This window comes from Schistocerca serialis, chromosome 3, assembly GCF_023864345.2.
Source record: "Schistocerca serialis cubense isolate TAMUIC-IGC-003099 chromosome 3, iqSchSeri2.2, whole genome shotgun sequence".
Lineage (NCBI taxonomy): Eukaryota > Metazoa > Arthropoda > Insecta > Orthoptera > Acrididae > Schistocerca > Schistocerca serialis.
The window spans coordinates 1,000,787,803-1,000,808,911 of NC_064640.1; positions in this window are offsets into that span (position 1 = coordinate 1,000,787,803).

Below are 21,109 nucleotides of genomic sequence, written 5' to 3' on the forward strand. Positions count from 1 at the left end.
ACGAAAAAGGCGATCAGCTTAGTCAGCATTTGTTATGACCTGACAGAACTATAATAGTGCAGTCATGACTGAGAAGATGACTGAGCAGAACTACAGCATATGAAACATATTTCACTTTATTACAAGAATGGAAAAAGATTTACTGAACCTTATACAAAGGCGTTTGTTGAATATTTACATCTGTCTTTGAACAGTAAAGCATTACTTGATGCAAACCCTACCCTTGAAGTACAAGTACAACAATTATAATAACGTACTTCGATCTGAGATTTGAAGAGCACTGGTAACCTAGGTGATGACTGCTTCATCGGGGGTCAGGAACTGGAGTTGATCGACTCCATACCCGTGTCTGTGTCGAAATGCAGCGTGATGTTGCTAACGTCTGTGGTATTGATTTCCGTTCCCAACGTGGGTGTGGCACCGTGATCTGTAGATGATATTACAGGAACATAGTGACTCAGCAATTTGTTCGTTGTTTCATTCATTTTTGGTCAATTCATTTGCCACTTCAGCGACGCAGCAAGTAGAGTATATGGAAAACCGTCCAGCTTGAAATGTGAGCGGTCTTTGCCTAGTCGCTACACGTGGAGTCTCCTGATAGCCTCTTTCACGGTTTTCTCCTTTTTCCAACTTGGTGCAGTTAGAATGAAACTGCAAAAATTCGATACCCTGTATAAAATAGTGTAGAAAAAACCGGATTTAACAAATTCACATGGCTGTTAGTTTAACTGACTTGAGAAGTACTCGTTATTATCGATAATATATTAAATTATATTAAATAACTTTCGAAAATACACTATGGCACCTCCACCTGTCCAGCGAATACAGGACTCAGTTTAATGCGTACTTCCTGACTTAACAGTTTTTTTAGTTTCACTGATCCCAAAAACCGATTTGTAATAAATACGAATTTAAAAACACTTTACAAACACTTTTGGGATTAGCGTTTAGCCCCTAGGCACCGAGACTCCATATTTCCCTTTCGTATGTGGCTGTTGTGCCAATACCCATGTTTTGCTGTGGCTTTTCTATAGTCCACTTTCTTGAGCAGATAGTCAGGAGAACTGATATGAGTAAGCAGTGTCCGGTTACAGAAAACTTGGTTCGTACTTTAGTCCCTAGTTTGGGACCAAGTTCTGTTCCTATAATTCGCTGGTAGCGATTTTGCTGCCTCGTGGTTGAATGAGTTTTGTAGGTTTCAGTCAGCAGCCCACAACGAAATTAGGCGGTAGAGCTTTCATTAAAGATTCAAATACCATCGTACTCGTGAGGCTTTTTTGTACTACAAGGTGCCGCCAGTCACTGCCCGGACTCTTTTTCTTTCTTTCTATTAATTTTCACAGAAAATTTTGTCGTTACTATTCTACGTGGTATGCTACGTCCCAAATGCTTAGCAAATTCTTTCTGTCATTTCCAAATAACAGTTCCACAGCCAAAATTTTTAATTGTTCACTAGGAATATCGAGGTCGCTGGCCATTTGCAATGCTCTCATTTTCGTTCAAATCAACTAAATTGTCACTCCAGGTTGTAACAGAACATTTATTTCCAGGGAAAAATACTTTATCATCCTCAGATTCACACATAAAACTCGTCCTTATAAAATAGCGGAGATGATCTCGCGACATTGTTCAGGTTTGTAATTGTACTTGTGGACAGAAATTTTGCCCCCTGTACGATTCCACGAACACTTCGATTGCAACACAAGAATGTGCATTTGATTGAGTATTCAGCCACCTGAAAATGGGTACACAGCTGAAACTGCGCAATAGTATCGGATACGAAATAAAAAGGATATTTTAATTCAAGCAATTACAGATAATGCAACTGATTATCATTCAGATAAGAAAAAGAAACGGAAAATAAACGTTGGACCCTTTCCTTTTGTTTCCATCTGTGGTGTCACCGCCAGACACCACACTTGCTAGGTGGTAGCCTTTAAATCGGCCGCGGTCCGTTAGTATACGTCGGACCCGCGTGTCGCCACTATCAGTGATTGCAGACCGAGCGCCGCCACACGGCAGGTCTAGAGAGACTTCCTAGGCTTACACACTACGTAATCTAACTTAAACTAATTTACGCTAAGGACAACACACACGAACGCCCGAGGGAGAACTCGAACCTCCGACAAGGGAACCGCGCGAACCGTGGCAAGGCGACAAGACTGCGTGGCTATCCTGCGCGGCGATCTAGTTGTAGCTGTAGATGAAGACACATAAGGTAAGTCTAATCGTACTGCCTCGACTAGTAGAGTGAGAATCCTTCAGGCTGCAGTCACTCTGTGTTGCAGAGTACAGACTCTTGTTATAAAAGGCGCGTCGCTGTGTTGCAGTGACGAGGCGGTCGACCTGGAAGACTGGAAGCGGTCGCGGTCCGAGTCGAGCACGGCCCCCGACGACGGAGAAGGCGGCTACATGGGCCGGCCGGTGAGTACCTAACACATTGTCAATAAAACAAATACACTTCTCCAATGAGTCCGCAACACTGCAAATATTTTGTGAATAAAGCCGTCTAGATAACGCAAAATCTAATTATAAAGTCGTTAACATTAGAATGCATTTCTTTGAAATGTTTTGAGCAACGTTGACAGCTGACACTCTCCTTAGGCACAGGTTTTATTGATACTGAAACTGAGTGTTGTCTTATAACTTCTAAATTTTGGTGAGTGACTTCTTTAAAACGTTTTTGCTTTTTCACGTTTTTTAGCCTGATAATAAATAAAAACATTTCGAGTTCTTATGTTTCTTTAATCTTTATTACAGATCAGCAGATTTCAATAGCCGAAACGACATTATAAATAAAAAATAGTAGACGGATTTATTCACAAAATTCTTAATAAGTAGTTTAAATTCAAGAAAAAGCTGTCAACCAGTAGTTATTCCAAAAATATTGTTTTCTCTAAAAAAGAAAGTTGTAGACAGATAATTACAAACGAAATTTTCGGTTGGTATACGTATCTCAAGCTGATTCTGTGTTTCTAGATTTGCAGAATGGTTTTGATAGCGTTCTCGACAAGCAGATTTTAACCAAATTGATGCCTACGGTGTATAGTCCCAGTTGCGCGATTTATTCGTGATTTCTGTGGTGTCACCGCCAGACACCACACTTGTTTTTTTTTCTTTATCGTTATTTTAAAACCTGTACAACAGGCAGGCTGTCAGCAGCATTCTACGCTGCTCTTCAGCCATAGAATAGACAATGAGAAAACAACAGAAAGAATACACATAAGTTACATAGCGGTGGGTAATAAAACAGTAGACACATAAAGACAAACACGGAGCCGTTCACACTCGACGATAATCCACACTACAAACTGTTGACACGACGCACAAACACTGAAGATGGCGATGGCACAGGTGAACGATGGAGTGCGACGGTGAACACTAAACACGACGGCACACACGAGACATTGATGGCGATGATCTCCGGCGCGCGAATGTCTACTTAGCGTGTGCGAGTCCGGGGACCACCACACTTGCTAGGTGGTAGCCTTTAAATAGGCCGCGGTCCGTTAGTATACGTCTGACCCGTGTTTCGCCACTATCAGTGATTGCAGACCGAGCGCCGCCACACGGCAGGTCTAGTGTAGACTCCCTAGCACTCACCCCATTTGTACAGCCGACTTTGCTAGCGATGGTTCACTGACTACATACGCTCTCATTTGCAGAGACGACAGTTTAGCATAGCCTTCAGCTACGTCATTTGCTACGACCTAGCAAGGCGCCCTGTTCAGTTACTATGCCTTCCGAACAGATAATATTGTGACTCATGTACCGTCAAGAGTGACGTTCATCATTAATGGATTAAAGTTAAGTATCAAACTAGCTACGTCCGCATTCTGAATTCTAATTCCCTGTCATGTTGCAGACCTCACGTCAGTATAGTCCTTCCCTCCTCACGCCAGCCTGCGTGAGCTAAAACGCGTGCATTTCGGCCTCCTCTAGTAACATGGTGTTGGCTCTTCTGCCAACACAACAATTTCCTTTCAGAAAGGTCGCATTTGGTAATAATTAATTCGAAGTCATACAGTGAAACAGAAGTGACGTCTGGGGTTCGTCAGGGAAGTGTTATAGGCGCTCTGCTGTTCTTAATCTATGTAAAAGATTTAGAAGACTATCTGAGCAGCTCTCTTAGATTGTTTGCAGATGATACTGTAGTTTACCGTCTAATAAAGCCATCAGAAGTTCTAAATCAACTGCAAAATGGTTTAGACTAGATATCTGTGTGATGCGAAAAGTGGCACAATAATGAAAAGTGTGAGGTCTTCCGTATGAGTACTAAAAGGAGTCCCTTGATTTTCGGTTTCACGATGAACCACACAAATTCAACTGAATTCCTGCATATTACAATTACGTATTACTTAAACTGGAACGATCACATAGATAATGTTGTGGGTTAAGCGAACCGAAGACTGCCTTTTACTGGCAGAATGCTTACAACATGCAACAGGTCTACCGAAGAGACTGCCGACACTACTCTTGTCTGTCCTCTTCTGGAATACTGTTGCGCGGTGTGGGGTTCTAACCCCGTACGACTAACAGTGGACTCCGAAAAAGTTCACAGAAAGGCGTCTCGTTTTGTATTATCGCGAAATAGGGGAGACAGTTTTACGGATATTATACGAGAGTTGTGGTGGCAGCTATAAAAACAACGGCGTTTTTCATTGTGCCGAGATGTTTCCACGAAGTGCAACCCCAACTTTCTCCACATAATGTGAAAATATTTTGTTTATTCGCACTTGCAGAGGGAGAAATTACAATTGTAACACTGTAAGAGAAATCAGGGTTCGCACGTAGAGCTTTAGTTGTCATTTTACCCATCTGCTGTTCGATAGTGGAACTGTCGATAAAAAGTCTGAAAGTACTTCTATGAAGTGTAAACTGGAGAACAGTTCATGTAGCTGTAGACGCAGCATATGCAAAACGGATACGAAGATATGAAAATGAAGAGTTGAAGAAAAGAAGAACAGCAAAACAGCCACTTCAGTGGCTAGACTGTTTGCTACAGGGTTACCACTGATTTGAGAGCTGCTTTAGGATATGGGCATAAGTACACCTCCTGCGTAGACTACCCACATTCAGTGATAAACATGTACAGACAGTCGAAACTCTGTGGTAGACCCGAATCTGTATTTGTTGCTTTTCTGGAGCAGTCGCCTAAATCGTTAGAGTATCCGTGTACGCCTCCAGACACGAAATCTGGTTTCGGGGCGTGGCACAGCACAAACTTTCATCCGTCACGACATAGTACTTACATTGCAGATTCCACATAGGTGAACGGTTTGCCCTGATATCATTTTTCCAAGTGTCTGTTCACTGATTTCATCCTCATCATAGAGGTGTAAGTGCACATAGTTTTATTGGAGGGTGAGGAAAGTGCACTCAACAATACTGTATCAGTATTTTTGATTAGCAGACTAATAATTGTGGCTATTAGCAGTAGTACGTTTTTAGGCTGGTTAGCACCTCCAAGTACATGTGGCAACAGCAATCCATTAATGCTTATTTTCCCCCCGGGGAGAACGTCAGGTGATGAAGAGTGGACAGGTGGCTGCAAAACGGCTAGTCTATACTGCAGGCGTAGTGCACTTAGTGGTGGAGTTATAATTGTGCAAAGAACGTCAGGTAGTAAATTTTGGAGGAGGGTGAGGAGATTAGCGTTTAACGTCCCGTCGGCAACGAGGTCATTAGAGACAGGGCACAATCTCGGATTATGGAAGGATGGGGAAGGAAATCGGCGGTGCCCTGTCAAAGGAACCATCCCGGCATTTTTCTGAAGCGATTTACGGAAATCACGGAAAACCTAAATCAGGATGGCCGAATGCGGTTTTGAACCGTCGTCCTCCCGAAAGCGAGTCCAGTGTGCTAACCACTGCGCCACCACGCTCGGTCAGTAAATTAAGTAATGTCTTTGTTGGAAGACTGACACAGAGAGAAATCATCCAACACATTGATTTGTGTACATAGACTGATAGAAAAAAATCACATTACTAAGGAGGACTTACGCGACATAAAAGAAAGTTGACAGACTTGTTTCTACATCTGAAAGATTATGTCTATTCAAATTTCACACCAGTCGCGTTACAGTGACCGGTAGCAGCACTATGTGGTGAGTTGGTGCTAGTAAAGAATGCCTTTAAGGCGACAAACACGCGATTAGCAACACCTCACTGAGTCTGAACAAAGTCATGGAAGACATGGCAGGAATACAACCACTGTACATCATTACTGCAAACGGTTGTCACAAGAATGTATGGTTGCAAAAAACAGGGCTCCGGACGGCCACGTGGCACTACCGAGAGGGAAGACCAACGTTTTCGGCGTATAGCTCTGGTGCATCGTACTGCATCTGCAGCAGCAACTTAAGGACCAGTTGGCACCATAGTAACACACTGAATTGTTACAAATCGGTTACTTCAAAGACAGCTCCGAGCCAGACACCCTGTAGCGTACATTCCATTGATCCTAAACCACCGCGACTTCAGTGGTGTCAAGCGAGAGCTCACTGGAGGCCAGGGTGGAGGTCTGTTGTGTTTTCTGATGAAAGCTGGTTCTGCTCGGTGTCAGTTCAAAAGGTTCAAATGGCTCTGAGCACTATGGGACTTAACATCTATGGTCATCAGTCCCCTAGAACTTTGAACTACTTAAACCTAACTAACCTAAGGACATCACACACATCCATTCTGGAGGCAGGATTCGAACCTGCGACCGTAGCGATCGCGCGGTTCCCGACTGAAGCGCCTAGAACTGCTCGGCCATCACGGCAGGTAATAATAGTTTAGTGGCACTTTTCAGTTCAACTCTGCATGTAACCGAACGAGGTAGCGTAGCGGTAAGAGATTGGACGCTTATTCTGGAGGACAGCGGTTCAAATACCAGTCCTACCACACTGATTTAGGTTTTTACGGTTTTCGTAAATAGCTTAAGGCAAATGGATCCTTTCCCATCCTTCTCCAAGACGACAGACTCTCCCTCCGGTAATGATCTCGTTGTCGTTGTGAGGTAAAATCCTAATTTTCCTTTGCGAAACATTTCACGTAAATCATTACCAGGAGTTACATAACGGTACTCATTCTTTTCCGAAAGCTTTCGAACGACAATAATCTCAGAAGTTAAGTCGCATAGTGCTTAGAGCCATTTGAACCAAACTACTATTGGTGACACTTTCTGCGCACTATTATGCAGATAAAATACGATGTTGGACACCAGTAAGAACATAATTATGCATCAAAAATCACTACATCTACATCTACATCTCCATCTACATCTACATCTATACTCCGCAAGCCACCTGACGGTGTGTGGTGGAGGGTACCTTGAGTACCGCTATCGGTTCTCCCTTCTATTCCAGTCTCGTATTGTTCGTGGAAAGAAAGATTGTCGGTATGCCTCTGTGTGGGCTCTAATCTCTCTGATTTTATCCTCATGGTCTCTTCGCGAGCTATACGTAGGAGGGAGCAATATATTGCTTGACTCCTCGGTGAAGGCATGTTCTCGAAACTTCAACAAAAGCCCGTACCGAGCTACTGCGCGTCTCTCTTCCAGACTCTTCCACTGGAGTCTATTTACCATCTCCGTGACGCTTTCGCGGTTACTAAATGATCCTGTAACGAAGCGCGCTGCTCTCCATTGGATCTTCTCTATCTCTTCTATCAACTCTATCTGGTACGGATCCCACACTGATGAGCAGTATTCAAGCAGTGGGCAAACAAGTGTACTGTAACCTACTTCCTTTGTTTTCGGACTGCATTTCCTTAGGATTCTTCCAATGAATCTCAGTCTGGCATCTGCTTTACCGACGATTAATTTTATATGGTCATTCCATTTTACCCCCCATGAAACATGGACCTTGCCGTTGGTGGGGAGGCTTGCGTGCCTCAGTGATACAGATAGCCGTACCGTGGGTGCAACCACAACGGAGGGGTATCTGTTCAGAGGCCAGACAAACGTGTGGTTCCTGAAGAGGGGCAGCAGCTTTTTCAGTAGTTGCAGGGGCAACAGTCTGGATGATTGACTGATCTGGCCTTGTAACACTAACCAAAACGGCCTTGATGTGCTGTTACTGCGAACGGCTGAAAGCAAGGGGAAACTGCAGGCGTAATTTTTCCCGAGGGCATGCAGCTTTACTGTATGGTTAAATGATGATGGACGTCCTCTTGGGTAAAATGTTCCGGAGGTAAAATACTCCCCCATTCGGATCTCCGGGTGGGGACTACTCAGAAGGATGTCGTTATCAGGACAAAGAAAACTGGCGTTCTACGGATCGGAGCGTGGAATGTCAGATCCCTTAATCGGGCAGGTAGGTTAGAAAATTTGAAAAGGGAAATGGATAGGTTAAAGTTAGATATAGTGGGAATTAGTGAAGTTCGGTGGCAGCAGGAACAAGACTTTTGGTCAGGTGAATACAGGGTTATAAATACAAAATCAAATAGGGTTAATGCAGGAGTAGATTTAATAATGAATAAAAGAAATAGGAATGCGGGTAAGCTAGTACAAACAGCATAGTGAACGCATTATTGTGGCCAAGATAGACACGAAGCCCAGACCTACTACAATAGTACAAGTTTATATGCCAACTAGCTCTGCAGATGATGAAGAAATTGATGAAATGTATGATGAGATAAAAGAAATTATTCAGGTAGTGCAGGGAGACGAAAATTTAATAGTCATGGGTGACTGGAATTCGAGAATAGGAAAAGGGAGAGAAGGAAACATAATAGGTGAATATGGGTTGGGGGAAAGAAATGAAAGAGGAAGCCGTCTGGTAGAATATTGCACAGAGAATAACTTAATCATAGCTAACACTTGGTTCAAGAATCATGAAAGAAGGTTGTAAACATGGAAGAATCCTGGAAATACTAGAAGGCATCAGATAGATTATATAATGGTAAGACAGAGATTTAGGAACCAGGTATTAAACTGTAAGACATTTCCAGGGGCAGATGTGGACTCTGACCACAATCTATTGATTATGAGCTGTATATTAAAACTGAAGAAACTGCAAAAAGGTGGGAATTTAAGGAGATGGTATCTGGACAAACTGATTAAACCAGAGGTTGCACAGAGTTTCAGGGAGACCATAAGGGAACAGTTGTCACAAATGGGGAAAGAAATACAGTAGACGAAGAATGGTTAGCTCTGAGGGATGAATTAGTGAAGGCAACAGAGGATCAAGTAGGTAAAAAGACGAGTGCTAGTAGAAATCCTTGGGTAACAGAAGAAATATTGAATTTAATTGATGAAAGGAGAAAATATAAAAATGCAGTAAAAGAAGCAGGCAAAAAGGAATACAAACGTCTCAAAAATGAGATCGACAGGAAGTGCAAAATGGCTAAGCAGGGATGGCTAGAGGACAAATGTAAGGATGTAGTGGTTTATCTCACTAGGGGTAAGATAGATACTGCCTAAAGGAAAATTAAAGAGACCTTTGGAGAAAAGAGAACCACTTGTACGAATATCAAGAGCTCAGATGGATAACCAGTTCTAAGCAAAGAAGGGAGAGCAGAAAGGTGGAAGAAGTATATAGAGGGTCTATACAAGGGCGACGTGCTTGAGGACAATATTCTGGAAATGGAAGAGAATGTAGATGAAGACGAAATGGGAGATAGAATACTGCGTGAAGAGTTTGACAGAGCACTGAAAGACCTGAGTCGAAACAAGGCCCCGGGAGTAGACAACATTCCATTAGAACTACTGACGGCCTCGGGAGAGCCAGTCCTGACAAAACTCTACCATCTGGTGAGCAAGATGTATGAGACAGGCGAAATACCCTCAGACTTCAAGAAGAATATAATAATTTCTATCCCAAAGAAAGCAGGTGATGACAGATGTGGAAATTACCGAACAATCAGTTTAATAAGCCACAGCTGCAAAATGCTAACGCGAATTCGTTACAGACGAATGGAAAAACTAGTACAAGCCATCCTTGGGGAAGATCAGTTTGGATTCTGTAGAAATATTGGAACACGTGAGGCAATACTGACCTTACGACGTATCTTAGAAGAAAGATTAAGGAAAGGCAAACCTATGTTCCTAGCATTTGTAGACTTAGAGAAAGCTTTTGACAATGTTGACTGGAATACTCTATTTCAAATTCTGAAGGTGGCAGGGGTAAAATACAGGGAGCGAAAGGTTATTTACAATTTGTACCGAAACCAGATGGCAGTTATAAGAGTCGAGGGACATGAAAGGGAAGCAGTGGTGGGAAGGGAGTGATACAGTGTTGTAGCCTCTCCCCGATGTTATTCAATCTGTATATTGAGCAAGCAGTAAAAGAAACAAAAGAAAAATTCGGAGTAGGTATTAAAATCCATGGATAAGAAGTAAAAATTTTGAGGTTCGCCGATGACATTTTAATTCTGTCAGAGACATCAAAGGACTTGGAAGAGCAGTTGAACGGAATGGACAGTGTCTTGAAAGGAGGATATAAGATAAACATCAACAAAAGCAAAACAAGGAGAATGGAATGTAGTCGAATTAAGTCGGGTGATGCTGAGGGAATTAGATTAGGAAATGAGACACTTAAAGTAGTAAAGGAGTTATGCTATTTGAGGAGCAAAATAACTGATGATGGTCGAAGTAGAGAGGATATACAAAGTAGATTGGTAATGGCAAGAAAAGCGTTTCTGAAGAAGAGAAATTTGTTAACATCGAGTATAGATTTAAGTGTCAGGAAGTCGTTTCTGAAAGTATTTGTATGGAGTGTAGCCATGTATGGAAGTGAAACATGGACGATAAATAGTTTGGACAAGAAGAGAACAGAAGCTTTCGAAATGTGCTGTTACAGAAGAATGTTGAAGATCAGATGGGTAGATCACATAACTAATGAGGAGGTATTGAATAGAATTGGGGAGAAGAGGAGTTTGTGGCACAACTTGACAAGAAAAAGGGACCGGGTGGTAGGACATGTTTTGAGGCATCAAGGGATCACAAAGTTAACATTGGAGGGCAGTGTGGAGGGTAAAAATCGTAGAGGGAGACCAAGAGATGAATACACTAAGCAGATTCATAAGGACGTAGGTTGCAGTAGGTACTGGGAGATGAAGAAGCTTGCACAGGATAGAGTAGCATGGAGAGCTGCATCAAACCAGTCTCAGGACTGAAGACCACAACAACATTCCATTTTAGATCACTCCCAAAACCTACTCCCACATAATTTATGGAATTAAAACCTTCCAGTTGCTGACCTGGTATATTGTAACTAAATGAAGGTTCTTTCTATGTATTCGCAGCACATTACGCTTGTCTACATTGAGATTCAATTGCCATTCCCTGCACCATGCATCAATTCGTTGCAGATCCTCCTGCATTTCAGTACGATTTTCCATTGTTACAACCTCTCGATATACCACAGCATCATCCGCAAAAAGCCTCAGTGAACTTCTGATGTTACCCACAAAGTCATTTATATATATTGTGAATAGCAACGGTCCTACGACACTCCCCTGCGGCACACCTGAAATCACTCTACTTCCGAAGACTTCTCTCCATTGAGAATAGCATGCTGCGTTCTGTTATCTAGGAACTATTCAGTCCAAGCACATAATTGGTCTGATAGTCCATATGCCCTTACTTTGTTCATTAAACGACTGTGGGGAACTGTATCAAACGCCTTGAGGAAGTCAAGAAACACGGCATCTACCTGGGAACCCGTGTCTATGGCCCTCTCAGTCTCGTGACGAATACCGCAAGCTGGGTTTCACACGATCGTCTTTTTCGAAACCCATGCTGATTCCTACAGAGTAGATTTCTAGTCTCCAGAAAAGTAATTGTACTCGAACACAATACGTGTTCCAAAATTCTACAACAGATTGACGTCAGAGATATAGGTCTATAGTACTGCACATCTGTTCGACATCCCTTCTTGAAAACGGGGTGACCTGTGCCCTTTTCCAATCTTTTGGAACGCTACGCCCCCTTCTAGAGACGTACGGTACAACCGGTGCAAGAAAGGGGGGGGGGGGGAGGGGCAGGTTCCTTCGTGTACTCTGTGTACAATCGAACTGGTATCCCATCAGGTCCAGAGGCCTTTCCTCTTTTGAGCGATTTTAATTGTTTTTCTATCCCTCTGTCATCTATTTCGATACCTACCATTTTGTCATCTGTGGGACAATCTAGAGAAGGAACTACAGTGCAGTCTTCCTCTGTGAAACAGCTTTGGAGAAAGACATTTGGTATTTCAGCCTTTATTCTGTCATCCTCTGTTTCAGTACCATTTTGGTCACAGAGTGTCTGGACATTTTGTTTTCATCCACCTATCGGTTTGACATAACACCAAAATTTATTAGGATTTGCTGCCAAGTCAGTACACAGAACTTTACATTCGAATTCATTGAACGCCTCTCGCATTGCCCTCCTCACACTACGTTTCACTTCGTGTAATTTTTGTTTGGCTGCAAAGCTTTGGCTATGTTTACGTTTGCTGTGAAGTTCCCTTTGCTTCCGTAGCAGTTTTCAACCTTGGTTGTTGTACCACGGTCGCTCTTTTCCATCTCTTACGATCTTGCTTGGCACATACTCATCTAATGCATATTGTACAATGGTTTTGAACTTTTTCCACTGATCCTCAACATTATCTGTACTTGGGACAAAACTTTTGTGTTGAGCCGTCAAGTACTCTGAAATCTGCTTTTTGTCACTTTTGCTAAACAGAAAAATCTTCCTGCCTTTTTTAATATTTCTATTTACTGCTGAAATCATCGATGCAGTAACCGCTTTATGATCGCTGATTCCCTGTTCTGCGTTAACTGTTTCGAAAGTTCGGATCTGTTTGTCACCAGAAGGTCTAATACGTTATCGCCTCGAGTCGGTTCTCTGTTTAACTGCCCAAGGTAGTTTTCAGATAATGCACTTAAAAAAATTCACTGGATTCTTTGTCCCTGCCACCCGTTATAAACGTTTCAGCCTCCCAGTCTACATCTGGTAAATAAAATCTCCGCCCAGAACTATAACATGGTCGGGAAATCTGCTCGAAATATTTTCCAAATTTTCCTTCATGTATTCTGCCACGACAGCTGCTGAGCCAGGGGGCCTATAGAGACATCCAATTACCCTGTTTGAGCCTGCTTTAACCGTGACCTTCACACAAATTATTTCACATTTCGGATCTCCGTCAATTTCCTTCTATACTATTACACTTTTTATTACTATAAAAACGCCTCCCCCTTCACTGTCCAGCCTGTCTCTGCGGTATACATTCCAGTCTGAGTTTAGAATTTCATTACTGTTTATATCTGGCTTCAGCCAACTTTCCCTCCCTAGTGGGCATTATGGCCGTTTGTTAATGAGAGCAGTTCTGGGACCTTTCTATAGACGCTCCTGCAGTTAGCTATTATCACATTAATATAGTCAGTCCCTATTGCGTTTTGCCTACTGCTACCTTGTCACGTCTCAGGAGGCGCCTTGTCGGGCCTAAGGAGGGAATTCTCTAACCTAAAAAACATACATCTGCACTCCACACGTACTCCGCTACCCTTGTAGCCGCTTCCTGTGTGTACTGCACGCCTGACCTATTCAGGGGGACCCTAAATTTCTCCACCCGATAGCGGAGGTCGAGAAATTTGCACACCAGATCTCCGCAGAATCGTCTGAGCCTCTGGTTTAAGCCTTCCACTCGGCTCCAAACCAGAGGACCGCGATCGGTTCTGGGAACGACACTACAAATAGTTAACTCAGATTCCACCCCGCGAGAAAGGCTTCCCGCCTTCACCAACTCCGCCAACCGCCTGTACGAACTGAGGATGACTTCTGAACCCAGAGGCAGGAGTCATTGGTGCCGACATGAGCAACAATTTGCAGTCGGGTGCACCTCTCTATCGCCGCCGGCAGGGCGTCCTCCACATCTCGGATGAGACCCCCCCGGCAAGCAGACAGAGTGAACACTGGCCTTCTTCCCCGACATTTCCGCTATTTCCCTAAGGTGCTACATCACCCGCATAACATTGGAGCTCCCAATCACTAATAAACGCTTCTCCCCGTGTGCCTGCTATAGGACCTAACTGAAGGAGCGGCCAAATGTCCACTCACAGGCAGAGCGGGCGATGCCACACGGCCAGCCTCCACATTGACCCTCCGCCTCGTGCGCCGCAAACGCCGTTGAACCCTCCACTCCCCTTGCGGAGAGGGTGGCCCAACCGCGCCCGGTATCCGCGAAGATGTGTCGACAGCAGGGACCTTGGGCGAAGCATGTAACACGTGGGGTGTACCATGCGACGCACCAGACTCCCCAGTGCCGCTACACTCCGAGGCAGCAGCCTGAAGACGGTTGACCGTGGCCATCAGCACGTTCAGCTGTTCGCGAACAGTGGCCAGCTCCTCCTGTGTCCGTACACAGCAGTCACACATTGTATCCATCCTAAGAAAACAACAATTTACTGTAGAGAGTTAAGTAATCAACTCTTAACTAGACTGCTAATTCACTAAAGGCAACTGATAGCTGACTAAACTGTGGTTACTAGACACTTCTTGTTGGAAACAATGAAAATAATCACTAACTGTCTCTGGACTGTATTTTATAGGGACTGATGACCTTAGGAGTTGAGTCCCATAAGATTTCACACACATTTGAACATTTTGAACTGTATTTTAAACAAACACGAAATCTACGGAACACTATTACAAGGACTCGAAAATTATAGCTTCCTAAAATCAAAAACACACGGAAAAAGAAGTGACAAGTAAGAAAAACACAGTTAATACTTAAATTTACGTAAGTCGATGCACAGGAAATGTGAAGTAGATGGCTGTTACGACGATACTGGCAGTACTGGCACTACAGCTGACTAAAGGAACTCTCTCTGACTAACACTAGTGATTGCTAGTAATGTAGAGTGAAGCACAACCAATAGAATTTCTCCCTACAATCCATTTAAAAAAGCCGGGAGTGTAATACAACCGAAATAATCCTCAGAGCGGATAAATCAGTTTATAAACATATTCAGCGTGATAGACGCACAGTACACTTATAAATGATTGAAGAACCACTGGGGGCTAAGCGTTAGATAAAGTTCTGTCTCGGGTTACACGAATGCTGCTGAGAGTGGCAGAAAGAGCTTCGCAAACTGTGGAAGTCAATAACACATTGGGTCATCTCTGGTCCATACGCAAGCAGTTATTCGGCTCGGCATTGGTTGACAGAGTTGTCGGATATCCTCCTGAGTGATCTCGTCCCGTATTCTGTCCAACTGGCGCGTTAGATCGTCTATATTCGGAGCTGGTTGGGCCCCGCCCATAACGCTCCAAACTTGCTCAGTAGGAGAGAGATCAGGAGTACGAAGACAAGCAGTCGGCACTCTCACCGTGTGCGAGATGGCATTATCTTGCTGATGTGGACGCCCAGGATGGCTTGCCCTCAAGGGCAACAAAACGGGGCGTAAAATATATTGGACGTTATGCTGTGCTATAAGAGTGCTGCGGATGACAACCAAAGTGGTCCTGCTATGAAAACTACTGGCACACCAGACCATCACTCCTGGACGTCAGTCAGGTCCGCTGCTCTTGGCGTCTCCAGACACGTCTTCGCTGGTCATCTGGGCTCAGTTCGAAGCGGGACTCAACATTGAAGACAATTCTACTCCACTCAACGAGATTCCAGGCCGAAGACGTGTCTGGAGACAGTGGTCGGATACCAACCTGGCTGTCGCCCGACAACCGGAAGTGATGGTCTGGGGTGCCATTTCAGACCTCTTTGGTTGTTATCCGTGGCACAGTGGTATATCGACGGCATTCTGTACCTCGTATTTTTGCCCTCCGTGTCAGACTTGTATAACAGTTAGAGGCTGCCAACTCACACACGGTGAGAGCTTCTACTGCTTGTCGTCGCTACCTCGTTCAGCAAGGTCACCGGATCTCTCCCCAATTGAAAACATTTGGAGCTTTATTAGCAGGTCCTCCAACCAGCTCGGGATTCTGACGATTTAACGCGCAGATTGGAAGTAATTTGGCTCGTCCGTCAGGAGGCATCCAACTATTCTGTCAATCAGTGCAAAGCTGAATAACAGCTTACATAAGGGCCGTAGGTGGACGAACGCGTTATAGACTTGCTCCGTTTTTGAAGCTCTTCCTACTGAATAAATCATCCATTTTAGTGAAATTGTAATCATTTGTTTGTCTGTTCATATACATCACGTCTACTGATTTCCGTCGCACTTGGATAATTCCTTCGTGATGCGCCGTTTTCTGTCTTAGGGCGTGTGTTTTGGGTCGTAACATGTACCAGCCGGCGATCACAACCACCGGTATCTAGCTGGAATACCGGGTTTTACTTTCACTTTCATCGAGTTTTAAGTCTAGTTTTGCGAGAAGTTTTGATTAAAACATTGACTCGCACTGCGCAACTGCGCTCGTTTTTAAGAGCTCTCGAATTCTCTAAATGCATCAATCAACTGAAAGTAATAAGTGTTTCAGTATCAAAATGGCGAACATTATTAACCGTAAGCGTTTGCGTACTATCACTTACCAGATTCCTTGTTGTAATATCTCTGATCATTACTGCAATATTAATGACGTGGGGGCATCTTTATAACTTCATAACCTAGTTAACAACATGCTTTGCGACGAGCAAGCTAGCTTCTCAGAACTGCTTATGGTGGTCTCTAGTGAGCATTCCTTCAAGTGAGTCTGAAATCAGTCGTTAGACTTAAGTACCGACAAAGAATATCATGACATGTTTCCAGATACACTATCTTCTGAATATAACACTCTGCTCTATCTAAATGTGTTGTGAAGTTCATTTCAGTCGTATGCATTATGGCTCTGTCTCGAAACATTAGTTTATTCTCGATGAGAATTCTGCTACCTGAGTCCCGCGCCGCATTTACATCCTCGAGCTTCGAGGTTGAGGTTTTAGTGTCTGACACGGTGGTCGTCCGTAGGCTCTGGGTAGTTGCCTCAGGCCCGTGCGCCAGATGCCGACTTCTTGCGGCAATTCATTCTACGTAACGTAGCTCCTATTATCACTGCGTATTTTCTCGAGCAAATTCCCCTAACGGCACCACCTTCTAAATAGCTAAGTATGTTTTGTTATTTATATTACAAATAAAGCACAAGGGGTATATTTATGATGTGTTCCTAACTAAATTTCCTATCATGGGCTCTTCAATGAGGTGCTCCAACTAAATTCTGGAGAGTGAACACGAGATAGCGATTAGTGAGGTATGCTTTGGCCTAATACCAGAACTCGCACGCTGGAATCTTGTAGGGCAGACGGGCGGAACAGGTGATGCCACAGGCAGCTGACGTCGCTCGTTGTCGCGTGACAGCCAGACAGACAAGCTGGCCTCACTGCTGCCATTAAGACAGCTGCTAGTCCGCTTCCCGCAGTTTCACCACCAGTTAGAGCTAGTGTCTCGAATACCAGCTAAAGTACCGAGATTTGCTAAGGACTCTCTCATGACGTCTAATACAAGAATATAATATCTAAGTTACTGCCAGTCTGCGATTTCGTTTGCTTATAGATAATGTCGTAAATACTGGACGAAATATGAAGTCGTGCTTCGCCAGTTATTTCCTCTTTCTTGTCATGTGACAACGATCATCTCGAAGTAGCAGCATACCTCAATGCCAGTAAAAGTCATAAAGCTCTACATATCGTCAACAGATTTTATTTATTTATTATGTGTTTCTCAAGTAAAGACCTGTTAGCTGATGTTATATAGTAGGTCGTACATTGTGTGATCTTACATGTTATATCATACAAAGTCTGTTTTATTACTAGCACATTTTTTGAGAAATTTACGAAAGATTAAAAAAGAAAATAACAAATAAATATATGTAAAAAAGTAGAAATGTATACATACGATTTCGTTTTAACTTGTTGATAACACATGTAATGATAGTAAATAAGATATATAAAATGTTATTGATTCACTTTAAATTAAATGTAATGATGTATTTAAGGGAAGAAGCAAGAGATGGCGGTTTGACTTAGATATGATGTGACAGATCTTCCCTTTATATCTTCTATTTGTATGGTTACACCTGTCGTCAACAGATACAAAGAGTGAATAAAATTCTATATGAACGTCTACGTTTACTCTACAAGTCATTTTAGAATTTTAGGCGCATATAGCATCATGCGGCACTGTCACTGACCCATATTTCCCCCGCCCCAGTCACGAATAGCTCGTGTGCATATAACTTGCAGGCAGTCCAGCGAATGAACTGAATTGCGTGTTATTATACCGTTATTGGCATGTCGTCAGATTTATGTAGGAGGAAGTGAAGCAGTGGTTAACTCTTCCTTGGACGAACCGTAAGCCTCCTCGTGAAGTGCGCGCTTCTCTCATAGCGTTTGTTGTAGACGCCTTAAACGTAGATGTATGCACTTCATGTACACTACAAAGCAACACCTTTCTATTTTATACTTAATAAATGGCGCGATGATTATTCAAAAGAATGACTTCGTGTTTCATAAAAGTCCGGGGCTTAGAGTTTAACGTCCCGTCATTTTCAAAGTCGAAGCCAGAGCAGTTTCTTAGTTGGGCAAAAATTGGTGCCGGTCATGACCTTACTAAAGGAACCATGCCAGCCTGATGACAGGAAGATCTCGAGAAACACAAATCAGTATGACTGAACGGTGATATAAGCTCTTCTCCTCCTGAGTACGAATCCAGTGCCTTTACTATTTAGCTACCTAAATTAAAAGTACATGTTGTGTAGGCTGAGATTATATCGGGGGAGCGAACAAATGAAGAAGCTTTCGATTCTCCTTGTGTTGATGCACGATGCAAAGGAGAGCAGCAGCAAAACTGAATATAGCATCATAGTCTCTCCCTGCCCCCTTTTTGTTGGTGACAAAGAGTGACGAGTACTCCACATGTATTTCCCCAACACTCGTCTGCAAAGAACAGCCACCTGGCACGTCGTGTGTGGGGTGTGTGAATGTTTAAAATAACGTTAGTATACCTATTCCAGTGTTTACGAAGCTTGTTCTTTTTTATTAGGTATAAATTCCTACTGAAGTGGAATCATAGCTATTTCGAACTAACTGCTAACGCTAGATACGTTTTAGAAAGATTTTTGAAACGTAGATTCTGTAGTACACATTATCTATTACGTGTACATGCCACAATTATATTATTGATAGAACGTATATGAATAAATTCTCATATGAAGTTGTTCTGATTTCGATGATAAGCATTTCCGGTTTCAGAAATGGATTTCCGCGTGTTCTGGTAGTATCGGAATCTATGTATATTCCATTAACTCCTGAACATGGTGCATTAATATCTGAATGTGGCTTTCAACTAACGCGATAATTCACTCCATTCTTGTTTCGGGTAAGATTGGACCTTTGAACAAGCAATTCGACTTGATACAACTTTTATTTGTCAGACTGAATTGAATTTGTCTCATAGTAAATTTGATAAATGCTGTTTTAGAATTGCTTAAACACTCTACCTAATAATAAATCTATAAGTATTGCCTGGAAGGCTTTGCCATTGACAGTTCTACACACTAAAAATAGTTTACAAAAGACAGGAACACGACCAAAGACCCTTTAGCGTAATGCTTTTTAAGCCTTATTTTTACAGGTTAAAGAATTCTCTCTGAAGGAGAAATGGAGAGGAAGGAAGATTAGGGTTTAACGTTCCGTCGAGTACGAGGTCATTAAAGATGGAAAGGAAGCAGGGAAAGGGCCGTCGGAATCCAGGTCACTGGACGTGGAACAGTAGCTGTAAATGATGAGATGCGAGAGACGCAGTTGCGGCCTCGTTCAGTGGTTCATTCCTGCTAATGCTCTCCGATACGCACCGTTCACTTAACATTCCCAAGTGCATAGGCGTTCATCGCACTGCCACGACGAGTAACCAAATAAGTCATTCCACGCAATGCACATCAAGTCTTCTCTTCTCTGGCGGGCAATGGAAGACACGAATGCTGTGAGCAGCCAAAGTTCTGTTAACTGAATCTTAGTCATTTGGTACAGGTCCACATCAAATAAAAGCGTAGCTGTCTCCTAGCTAACGGTAGATGTACTGTCAGCAGTACATCTTTGGGCTAGGAATATGACGAAATTACAAACATGGATCCACCACACTTTGACAGCATCTGAAAATGTGAAGTCGGATCAAGCGTAACTTCTTATAAGTCTCTGATGTTTCTATGTCACCACTACATCAACCGTTGATGAACGTCATTTCTAAAATTTGCCCGAAGTCTTGTAGTAGAGAGACTCATACATTCTTTCAAACAACGTCGGCCCTCTCCTTTTGTCATTTAATTCCCGCGTTTTAAGGTGGTAACAGGTGGTTGTTTTCGCCGCAGCAAATACAGATAATAATAATAATAATAATAATTCGATATTCTAGTACAAAGCATATCAAAACTGGTGACAGTACGTGGGTATTATCGCTTCCATGTGTGACCGAATTGGCGTTTCCCGCTGGTGCTGGTGCTGTTGTTGTTGTTGTTGGTGGTGGTGGTGGTGGTGGTGATGGTGGTGGTGGAGAGGCTTGATGCATCTCTAGACGCTATTCTATCCTATGCAGATCTCTTTATCTGTGCGTAACTACTGCAGCAAGCATCGTCTTGAACCTGCTTATTGTATTCGAGCCTCGGCCTCCTGCAGTTTTTACCCCCACTCTTCCCTCCACTTATACATAGTGTTCGGAAATTCCCATTACTGGCTTCAATGACTTGTAGAGGGGGTGAGTACATTATATTTTGAATAGGAACCCATGTCCGTTGCATTTCTACGGCGGTTCAGTTCAGACGTGTAACGCGTTCACGTTCACTGAGGGAAAGAGAAAAGTCTGAGAGCTGCTTGTTCTGGGTAGGCAGGATGACGTGTATTACGTCAGACGGTCACCTGGCGTCACTTAACGCGAGGCAGTGGAAGATCTGCTGGCGCGAGTCCCGGCCGCTCCACTGGGATCGAGAGTGTACGTGCTTTACACACTTTTAAACCAACTCATTGTCAATCTTGGTGTAACTAAAGGCCCCTGACTCATTTCACAGGTAAATAAACTTTTATAATTCACTTCTTAATAATAATATTTAGCGTTTTTATCCCAATGTAATCAAATTAATTTCCCTAAAATATCTCCCATTCACATTTCAACGTAGTTAATAGCATTATGCTTGATAAGCTATACACGTACATAACTTTTTT